Genomic DNA, 11,151 nt, shown 5'->3' on the forward strand with positions numbered 1-11,151 from the left:
CCCTTGTATACTTCAATGAGATTTGGTAGATCTTTCAAATGTAGGTAATAGAGGTTTGGAAGCATGGCCTGCTATCATCAATTGCTTCCTCTGCGCTCTAATTGCCTTCAGCTCTCTCATCTTTCATAACATATTGCAACCCTTTACATCTCTCAATTCTCAACAACCACAATGATGTTAAGGTTTGAGCTATGGGTTGTGTAAACAACCATTTCAACTTTGGACAATCTGTTACAATCAGACTCCAAAGATGGCACAAATTTGATGTCCTTGCTGAAACCATATTCGTCCATAGATAAATGATTTTAAAACTATACTGACTTTGAAAAACTTAAGATCGCACCTATTTTATTTCATCTCATTATTTACTACTCTTTTATTTTCTTAGAACACTATATTTTACTTTCCATTCTTTTAAAGTATTTTTCATAACATAATATTAAAATTAATGAGTCAAAAAACTAAAAAACCAAGAAGAAAATATAAGAGGTAGTTATATTAACCTATGTTCTGGGAGCTATGTAGAGGTGGAGTAGAAGAATTTAAAGTGGTTTCCAAATGGTAATAAGATTCCTCTTCCTCAATGATTTGCTTTAACTCATCACACCCTGTTATGCTTATTCTCCACAAACGTGGTAGGCTTCTCACAATAGTTCCTGTAAAAATGCATTTCAATTCTTTACATCCATTGATATCTAGCCCCTCAAGCCTTTGGAGATTGATACATTGCATGGGACCTTGATTCCATATATATCTCAACTTAGGAAGGCCATATAGATACATTCGTTCTAAAGTTGATACTAGTGGTGTTGGCTTTTCTTCATTGAGGGCAAGTCCTTGTAGTTGAAACAAATATTCTATCTCTTGACAATCTTTAACATCAATAAATTCAAGAGTTTGCAAAAGAGTAGCTTCATAACTCATACGGTTGCTTTGAGTGACTTGTGAAAGTGATACCAATTCCTGTCAAAAGGTGCAAATGATCATAAAGAGAATGCTTTGTAAAATGTAAAAAAAAAATCATATTATATATTCAACTTGTATTTGTTCAATTATTTACCTGAACTTGGAATTTAAACCTATGACATTAACAAAATAAAACAATAATGTGCTTTACTTTCTTTTCTTTTCTTTTTTACCGAACTTAAAATAATATAAAATTCACACGTATATTGCAAAATCATTAATTCCGTCTTAATCCTCCACAAGAATAAGTCCTAATATATATATATATATATATATTTGGACTCAATAAAGAAAACGAGCATATGTATTTAGATAATAAAGTTAATATCAAAATACGTTAATTAACTGTAATTTACCAAAATAATTGATGGATGAATGTTCACATAAACAGTTAGTGTTAATCTTTTCATTTTTGGTGTAATGTTAATGTTAATCTTTTTTAACAGAAAAAGAAATATGTAAGGCATACAGACAAGATAAACTTTCTAACTAAGTAAATAACCACACAAAAAAAAAATCGATGTTTTATTTTAATGTCATTGGATTCAAAAAATTTTATTGAAAATAATTAATGTTGCAAATGATATACATCTTATTATCAATGTATAATATGACTAGAAAAAACATGAAAAGATATTGTAGCTTCCTAAATACGAAATTATTTTAATTTCTCGATATATACAATGGAGATTTTAATCATGAAGAAAAATGATTCAGGTAAGGAGCAATACCTCTAAGGTAGCACGACCAACAAGTTGACCACCTAATGACTTCATCTTTAACCTTGGACAACTAACCAATATCAAGCTCACCAAAGAACAGCATCTTGAATAATAATTCTCTGAGAAAATGCTAATTAGATTTGGCAAGCCTTGAAGATCTAGCTCTTTTAGATTGCGAAGCTCCATGCACTGGAACTCATCAAGGTTGCGGCCACGACGTTCTACATTAGATTGAGGGAACAAATATTTTATCTTGGGAACATTATTTATACTCAAATATTCCAATTTTTCAGCAAAGCCTTGAACATGTAGAGTTGTTGTTAAGTATTCCATTTCTTTGCAATTATAAACAGTGAGTCGTTTCAATTTCTGGAACACAAAATTAGACCTCTCTTGATTGTGCTGCATTTCATCATCTGCTACTATATATTTCATCCCCTTACATAAATAGACCAGAAGCTCTTCCAATATCACCAGACCTTGAGCAAAGGAAAATGTGAAGACATGAGTCAACAATGGGCAGTTGTATAATTTGAATACCTTGAGATTGCACATACTTAGCATCTGATATGCTTTCAGACATATGCCACTTGTAAAAGCTTTCAAACTCCCCATATTGCGTATGTCTATCTAAATCAATTTTTACAAGACATTTTGAAAATGAACAATCTTTTTATCTACAACGTCAACAAAGAATTCTAAGCCTTGAGAATCATCCAAAATCAAGTTATTCAAATCTGCGGCTTCCATTCTCCCTATTCTTTGAATCATCTCAAGAACGACATTCTTAGCTCCTCCATGAATTTCTTTCAAACAAAGACACTCTACCCTTTGCACTAGATCCTTTATCATTTCATTTGTGGTGGAGACATCAAAATGTTGAACGCCTATACCTCTAATGGATCTCCAGAAATCATCACCAACCTGCCACCGATGAAATTTCCCAATTTCTATACTATACCTCTGCAATTTTGCGGCATCAACTTTTACGCCAAAAATATCAGAAGCATGTTCTTGTTCATCAATCCATGGGCCTTTATTTCCAATAAAATATAATTCCTCCAATTTTGTGCATCTTCCCATCACTTTATAAGGATTGCCTTCAATGTCACATCCACGTACATCCAACAATTTGAAGCTTTCCAGTTCAGATATTCCATTTGGTAAGCAATTGAAAGAGCAGTCCATTAATGTAAGAGTCTGAAACTTCTTCAAACTCCCTACAAAAGTTATATCACCTAATGCCCATCCTTCCAAGTGCAAATAATGGAGATTAATTGGAAAATCAAATAATGAACTTTGCCATCTACTTCGCCAATAATATATTTTGCCTTTAAGGACCAAAACTCTTAGCTCTAATAGTGTTTTGAAAAACTCATCGAGTTGGTCTAGTGGCTGCTTTTTCCAACTAGCATGTAAGAAAATGAGGCTGGGAAAATGCAACTGAGATAGAAATGATTCCACTTCATCCAACCATAAGTATCTTATTGTATTATCTTCCATACTCCCACATCCTTACAATATTTTTTTAGTCCTCTGGCGACTTGCTATTCTCCAATTGTCTTCCTTTGCTATCCATAGTGCTACATTACGAACCAAGTCATGCATTTTGACACATTGCTTATTATCTTCTACATTCATCAGTAGACAAGAATCAATGAGCCTATCTTTAGCAATACTTAATCGGTTCCTTGCTTTTCTAAAGGAGCTGAGTCTCCCCAGAAAGCCTAACCCAATCCTGTATCTTGCTAATTCTTCTTCATGAATTTCATAATCTTCTGGAAATATAGCACATAACAAGAAAACTGACTTGGCATCTTCATCCTTTAAGTTCTCATAACTTAACATCAAGCATTTATATGGATCTCGAAGGCCTTACTCAATATTCATCCATTCATAATCTCTTAATGTTTCCAATGCTTCTTCCTATTCAGCCATATTTTTACCCTTCAAAGTGCAGGCAATTGTTGCAATTGTAATAGCTAATCCTTTACACTCATGGGCAAATTTTTGTGCTAAAGCCTTCATGCTGTCGGGGGTCATATCGGTTATATGACCATAATGCTTAAACAAAATCCATGCATCTTCTTCATTCAATAAAGACAGGGGAATAGTTCTTTGGCAGTCTATTACTTTGCAGACTTGTTCAAGCCATGTAGTTAGGAGAATTTTTCATCTCTTGAAATTGGAGCTAAAGGGAATTCCTATGGCTTCAAAATCAAGCCTCTCCCAAACATCATCCAAAATTATTAAAATATTTCCTGCATTGATTAGCTTGGACCACAAACTTTGAGCTTTTCTAAAATCACTTCGCCCCTCAAGATTGAAACCTAGTTGATCTACAACTAAATCACGAATCTTCGCACTATCAACTGAACTCGACACAACAATCAAGGCGACCTTGTTAAAAAGCTCCATTGTAGCCTTGCCAACTTGTTTGGCTAAGGTGGTCTTACCACAACCACCCATGCCATACAACCCAATCATGGAAATCGTGTCATCTTTCAATGCTTCAAGAAGTTGATCTTTTGTTAATTTGGTACTGTGGAACAAGAAAAATCCTTCTGAAGAAAAATAGGGCATACCTGGAGGTGTAGCGAGGCGTGCAAATTGTTGATCGAATTTCCAATTGTTTCTTTGTTCAACCATTTCTTTTGTCTTTTTTTCGAGTTGCTTAGCCAAATGACATTGCCAAATCCAGTTATGACAATGCCCAAGGCAGCAACTCTTGTTTGTTCTTGCCTTTTCTTCCAATGATACTGCATCATCTATGAGAGAATTTGCCTCATCCAACCACTTCATAACAAGAATATCAATCTTTTGAGCATCTTGTTGGGCTCTTTTGACACGATCATGTATGCTTTCTTTGTGTGTTAGAAGGTTTTCTTTTTCTTTGACAATATCTTCAACATATCTTTTGAATCGAAATGGATAATATGCTTGGTGAATCGATTCGTTGATAAAGGTTTTCACAATTTCTAATATAACAGAGGTGCATATCTCCATTTCAATAAGAGATGACTTTTTATCCTGAACATAAGATATAAACTCAAAAGTAAATAAAAAATTGCAAACATTCTTACTATTGACATATGAAAAATTTAGGCAATTAATAAATTATACTCTTTCTGGTCTTATTTATATGTTAGGAAGAGAATATTTCTCGTTTAGTTTTATAAGTCACGTCATTAAATTTCTATCATAAATTTTTTCTTTTACACCATTATTAAATGTTAGTGATGAATGAAAGTATATATATTTAATAGGAAAAGTAATAAGTAATAAAGTATAAAATAATTTCTTGTAAATTAAATTTTTAAAAAATTGAAAAGAAAAGAGACGGATGTTTTAAAATGCTTTACTTATGCAAGAAGAATCAATATTAAATATGTAAGTAATTGTGTTTGGCCAAAAAAGTATGCAATACTCACTTTTTTTTAAAGTAAAATAAATTGATATCCCTTCTATTTTACCTTAATTATGAATACCTTCATTTTATTTTTAAAACTTATACAAACTATCCTTAAAATCAATAGTTAGTATACACAAACCTCCTTTCTATTTTTAGGATCTTATTTTCATCCATCTAACTATCAGTTAACCATTAAGTCATGTATGTTGCACCAAATATCCCTTTTTAAACATAAACGTTATCTGAAAATAATTTAATTGATCCAAAAGTTGATATATTTTTACCTTTTTATTCATATTTTGGTATATTTTACCTTTTTATTCATATTTTTAATACTTATACAAGCCATCCTTAAAATCAATGGTTAGCAAAAACAAATTTCCTTTCTACTTTTAGGATTTTATTTCCATCCATATAACTATTAATTGACTGTGAAGCCATATATATGTTGTACCAAAATATTCGCTTTTTAAACATAAATGTTATCGAAACATCATTTAATTTACCCAAGGATAATGGATATATTTTTTTACTTCCTCCGTTTAAAAATGTAAAGTATTTTTACTTGAATCTCACCCCTCAATAAAATAGTTATCTACTTTCAAACTAATCCTATCTTTTCATATTTACTGTTATTAAATACTCTATAATAAATATAAAGTCATTATTAATAGGAATACTTTTAAAAAAAAGACAATGATTACACCTCAAAAAATTAAAAATGCCTTACATTTTTAAACGTTCAACTTCTCAAAAAATGCCTTACATTTTTTAACAGAAGGAGTACCTTTTTGTTCATATTTAATTTTTTACAAATGATAAAATCTCATTTATTTAGTATTTTTAAGTAAATAAAATATATAGGTTAGCTAAAATAATAATTCAAATATAGATGTTCAAAAATGAAATACATATTTAATATGATAAGGTAATCATTTTTTTAATTTTAATACAATATTTTAAACTTATTCATTTAAATATTGTCATACTTAATTGTTTAAAGTTCCTTAAATTGGGAGAGAGAATGTACTAGATTATAAGGGCAAAGTAATAATTTCAATTTTTTAATATAATTACAAATAAAAATTACATATTTTAAAATATTTAATGGAATATTTGTCAAATGTGTTAAAACTGGAACTAAAGTATATGTTTTAAAAATAAAAGCAAAGTCTATGTAATTTTAACAAAATAGAAGGAAGGTCAGTGTATTTTCAATTAAGAGATTGGCTTAAAGGTAAGTGTCCCCTCATGTGAGGACATATTTTTTAGGGAGTCATATCTAAGGATCATTCAAAAAAATTATTTACAGACAATGACTAAAAACAAGTTCCATTCAAAAAAAAAAAGTCACGTTCTCATTTTAACATCTGTATTAGTCTTTGTCTATAAATAATTTCTTTGAGTAGTTCTTGGATATGATGCGCCCTATTTAAAAACAAAAAACAAAAATCATTGCCTAATTTTTTGTATGGTTTAAAATAAGAAACTAAAGAAAATAGAATCCAAAAAAAATGAAGGTAGTGAGAAAATTTTAATCACTTTAAGATATCAAAAGTCATATATAATATAAGGAAAAATTACGTATAAGTCTTGTGAAGCATATTTATTTATAAATAAGTTATATAAAATTTAAAAATCATAATAGGTCCCTTGGAATTTGAATATAATTTAAAATTGAGGTAAAAAGATAATACTGCCCCTATAAAAAATAATGAAGTTATAGTTGTAAAATATTTAAGTGATAATTGTAAATTATTAAAGAGATAGCTATAAGCAACTACTATTAAACTTTGTTAGTAATACATGATCAGTTTAACTATTATATATGTGAAGTTATAGTTATAAAATGTTAAGTGATAATTGTAAAACAACTAGTATTAATTAACCTTGCAATGTATGATTAGCATAACTATTTGATATGTGAAATTACAATTCTAAAAAATTAAAATGATTGTTGTAAATTAATGATGAAGTAGTTGTAAATTATTTGATTAATGAAATGTATTTTTAATAGCTGGGGGTATTATTGTTGATCTTTTTGCCCCAATAACAAATTACACTCAGGTCCCAAGGAATCACTTGATTGTAGTTTTAAAATTTTATAAAACTTATTTATAAATAAATTTGTTTCACGGATGTAATTTTTCCATAATATAATTAGGAAAACTTAATTCTTAGGCCCTTTATATTTTTTCTCAATTTTAAATTTGATCCTTATAATTTATTTCACTTAAAATAATCTCTTATAGTTTGATCCATTTAGATCCATTAATCCCTACATATCAAAATCATTAATAAAAAATTAATTCTTCCAAATTAAAAAGTTTAAAGTTCATAGGGAATTTGTTTTGATAATTTTGGCTGAAAAAAGAAAAAAGAAATTTTTTTAATATATACCTGTGTAAATTAATTTTGAGTTATGAAAATTATATAATTAATTTTAAAGTCATATAATCATTTAATAAAAATATAAAATCAATTAAATCTTATTTCTAAAAAGTAGAAATTTGGGGATTTTAACCTCGAAGGATGGAAAGATTTAACAAATCAAACTATAAAGACTTAATTTATACAAAATAAATTATAAAGATCTCATTTAAATTTCAAAGAAATCATATAGACCTATAGATTAATTTTTTCAAATAATTATACGCACAAGTTTGATTTACTATTTATTAGTTCTCGCACGACTTACTGTACTTTTCAAGTTGGGGCTCTATCAAAACAAAGCTGATTATTTAATTAATTTTAAATTTGGACAAGTACTTAATCAATTTATGTTATGTCAAGATAAATTAGTTAAAATTAATTCATCCTATATTTTATCATACTTGTGACAGTCTTAAAAATCAATTAAAAAGAAGACTATAAGATAAATGGTCCATATATATGTATGTATAAAACAAATCATCTATTAGTAAAAGGAAAAATCACCTTTGCTTGATTAAAATAGCCAAATTAGATGAAACTTTTGAGAATGATGATCTGGAGGGCGTACGAAAATCTCAACATGATCGCAAAGTAGCCAATTCAAAAAACTGTACAAAAAATAGGAGGAAAATTGTTAGTGTAAGTTGAATAATAATTTAAAATTGAAAGAAGGGATGTTCCTGAAGAGAAAGTACATGGAATTTGGGCCAAAAAAGAAAACTTTAGGATATCTACTAAAACTTCATAAAATTCACAAGAGTTTTTGATAGTAACGAAAAAAGGGTAAGATCTTTTACAACTAGTGTAAAAAATGCATTAATTTATAAATAACAAATATGCTTGTTAAGTTGCAAAATTCTAGAAAATATATAAATCTCAAAAGTTAACTTATACTCCCTCTATTTAAAAATATAAAGCATTTTTTGAGGAGTTAGATATTAAAAAATGTAAGACATTTTTAATCTTTTGAGGTATAATTATTTCCTTTTTTAAAAAGTGCCCCTATTGATAAATGACTTTATAGTTATTGTATAGCATTTAATAGAGGTAAATATAAAAAGATATGGTTGAAAGTAGGTAACTACTTTATTAAGGGATGAGATTCGATTAAAAATATCTTCTATTTTTGAACGGAGGGAGTATATAAATTGTGTGTAAAGATTTGTAAAATTGGTTGTTATGAGCAATTATGATATGCTAATTACCAGTAGCTGGTTTAAATTGGTTTGTCAAAATTTTCTTTGTCTTCTACATGAGTAAGAAAAATATTTATATCCTGATATTTATATATAATTTAGGGGATTTGACTGGTATTAATTTTTTTATAGGGATCTTAGGTGTAATTTTCTGTGGCCTTTCATGGAATTTTAATTTTTTTTTTTTACAATTTTTAAGTCAACAGCCAAACTTAACTTCTTTAATGGTAGGAGTGTCCAATGCACAATTTTCAATGTTGGAGGTAAAAATTAAATTACATATAAGTTTAGGATATCAAACACTCTTGATTGAGTTGTTGAGGGGCAAAAATGATTTTAACCCTAGAAAATAACTACATAAAACTCAAAAAAAAAAAATCTACACGTAGCTTAGCTTTTCTTTTAAAAAACAAAAAGAGCAAGTGTTAGTGTTTAAAATAATTAATAATATAAGGCTACTACTAAATAAGATTTAAATCCATTTTTTTAAATATTGGTTTCGAATACTTGATAACAAATATTTGAATGCAGAAATAGAAGTGTGGATTGAAAAGCTTAAATTGAGTGGAAGAGCTCAACTTTCTTCACCAATGAGAGAAATATCTATAATCAGTAAAAAGAAGGATCAATTAATTGCTATGTTTGAAAAAAATTAGAGTACACGGGCTAGCACTTTCGAGAATTATTAATATCTTGAAAGGATAATTCATTTTTTGTTTCCAAAACTTGTTTTAAAAAATTACTCTATGGAATTGTTTTAAGAATATAAAAATAGAAAACAAAATCAAACAAACCAACCTCCACGACTCAATTCAAACAAAATAAATTTCAATGACCTAATTTAAAATTGAGAAAAATTATAAAGATTTGTAGATTAATATTCTTAAATAATTATACAACACAAGCATGTTTATTGACCCTTTATTAGTTAGTGTCCTTTTACAGCTTTCTGTATGTTGCAAGTTTGGGGTTCTATAAAAACAAAGCTGATTGTTTAATTTTGTCTGAAATTGGGTAAGTAATTAATTCATCAATTTATGTTAATTCGTAATAAATTAATTAAAATTAATTCATCCTATATTTTACCCTGCTTGCAACAAAATCTAAACAATCAATTAAATTGAAGACTACAAGAAATGATTCATATATATACATATATAATCATGTATGAAAAATAGGAAAATTTACCTTGTGATGATTGAAGTAGCCAAATTAAATGAAACTTTTGACAATGATTAGCCAATTAAAAAAACTGTACAAAAAAAAAAAAAACAGGAGGAAAATTGTTAGCGTAAGTTGAATGATAATTTAAAATTGAAAAAGGAATTGGAATTGGGGGCCCAAAAAAAAAACAGTTAAGATGTGTTAAAACTTCATGAAATTAAGAGAATTTTTTTACAGTAACAAATTATTGTTCATTGACTGTAATAATTTTAGAGATAGCCAGGAAATTTTCTTTTGGTAGATAAGAAAAATAAAACTTTAGAAGGTAAAATAAGATGTACTTGAGGTTGATGGATAAAACAAGGAGAATTAAAAATCTGAAATAAATCAACAAGGGTTTGGTCTAGCAAAAGAGGCTAGTTGACAAATTAAAATTCAAATCCTCACTGAAAAAATGTTCACATTTAGTATCCAATCATGTCTTGAATAGAATTTCCTTTAATAGAAAATACTTATGAGTAATAAAAAAAATCTGAAATAAGAAATAACTGCACAAAAATCAACCATTGTTTTTATCTACATGAAGACTGGGCTTTTAATTGAAAAACAAAAAAGCTATTGAACTATAAATTAGTGAAAAGAAGGGTCAATAAATTAATATTTTTGAAAAAAAAAGGAATATTGAACTGACCTCTTTTTCGAGAAATACTTGGAGAGAACGAATTAAGGAATGCTTGTAATTTCCTTGTTGCAGGCTATGGCTGTACTTGAGCAGAATGGCATAAATGGTTCATTTAATTAATAAAGAAGAAATCAGCAGAAATTTAAATAGATGATAAACAACAATGTTTTCATTTAATTTTCGGAAGATAAAACAAAATATCAGTTTAATTATTCCAAGACATCTTGACATTTTTTTTTATTTAAATAGCATTTGAGATCATCAATTGCCTCCTTCAAATAATGGTCCCATTTCAAATTCCTAAAGCAAGAACTCTTTATTGGCATAATTGATATATTCCTGCTGATGTTTTCCGAAGCTTTAGTTACAATTATTTATTTTATATTATGATTTATTAATTTGGATTTTTCACTTTAATATTATGATGAGTTATATATGAGCTAACCCGCGTAACTTAATAGGCCAATTCAGTTGTTTAACTCAAGGGTTAAATAAGTCGAGTTTATTTGTCTCATTAAATTTGCAAGTAAAACAAGTTAGCACATCAAATTTAACGCATGTCGACAATCCTAGTAA

General features: G+C 28.3%; 1 long non-coding RNA gene across 1 annotated transcript; it reads right to left on the reverse strand.

Annotated features, from left to right (window-relative positions):
* Window positions 1-1,705: 1,705 nt before the first annotated feature.
* On the reverse strand, window positions 1,706-9,958 carry LOC129312906 (uncharacterized). The gene is made up of 3 exons (XR_008593767.1): window positions 9,918-9,958; window positions 8,038-8,141; window positions 1,706-1,909 (listed from the first exon to the last, which is right to left on the reverse strand). It is a non-coding gene; the product is annotated as an uncharacterized LOC129312906 (long non-coding RNA).
* Between the last annotated feature and the right edge of the window lie 1,193 nt (window positions 9,959-11,151).

This window comes from Prosopis cineraria, unplaced genomic scaffold, assembly GCF_029017545.1.
Source record: "Prosopis cineraria cultivar Desert tree isolate PC_DT_omini unplaced genomic scaffold, ASM2901754v1 PC6, whole genome shotgun sequence".
Classification (NCBI taxonomy): Eukaryota; Viridiplantae; Streptophyta; class Magnoliopsida; order Fabales; family Fabaceae; genus Prosopis; species Prosopis cineraria.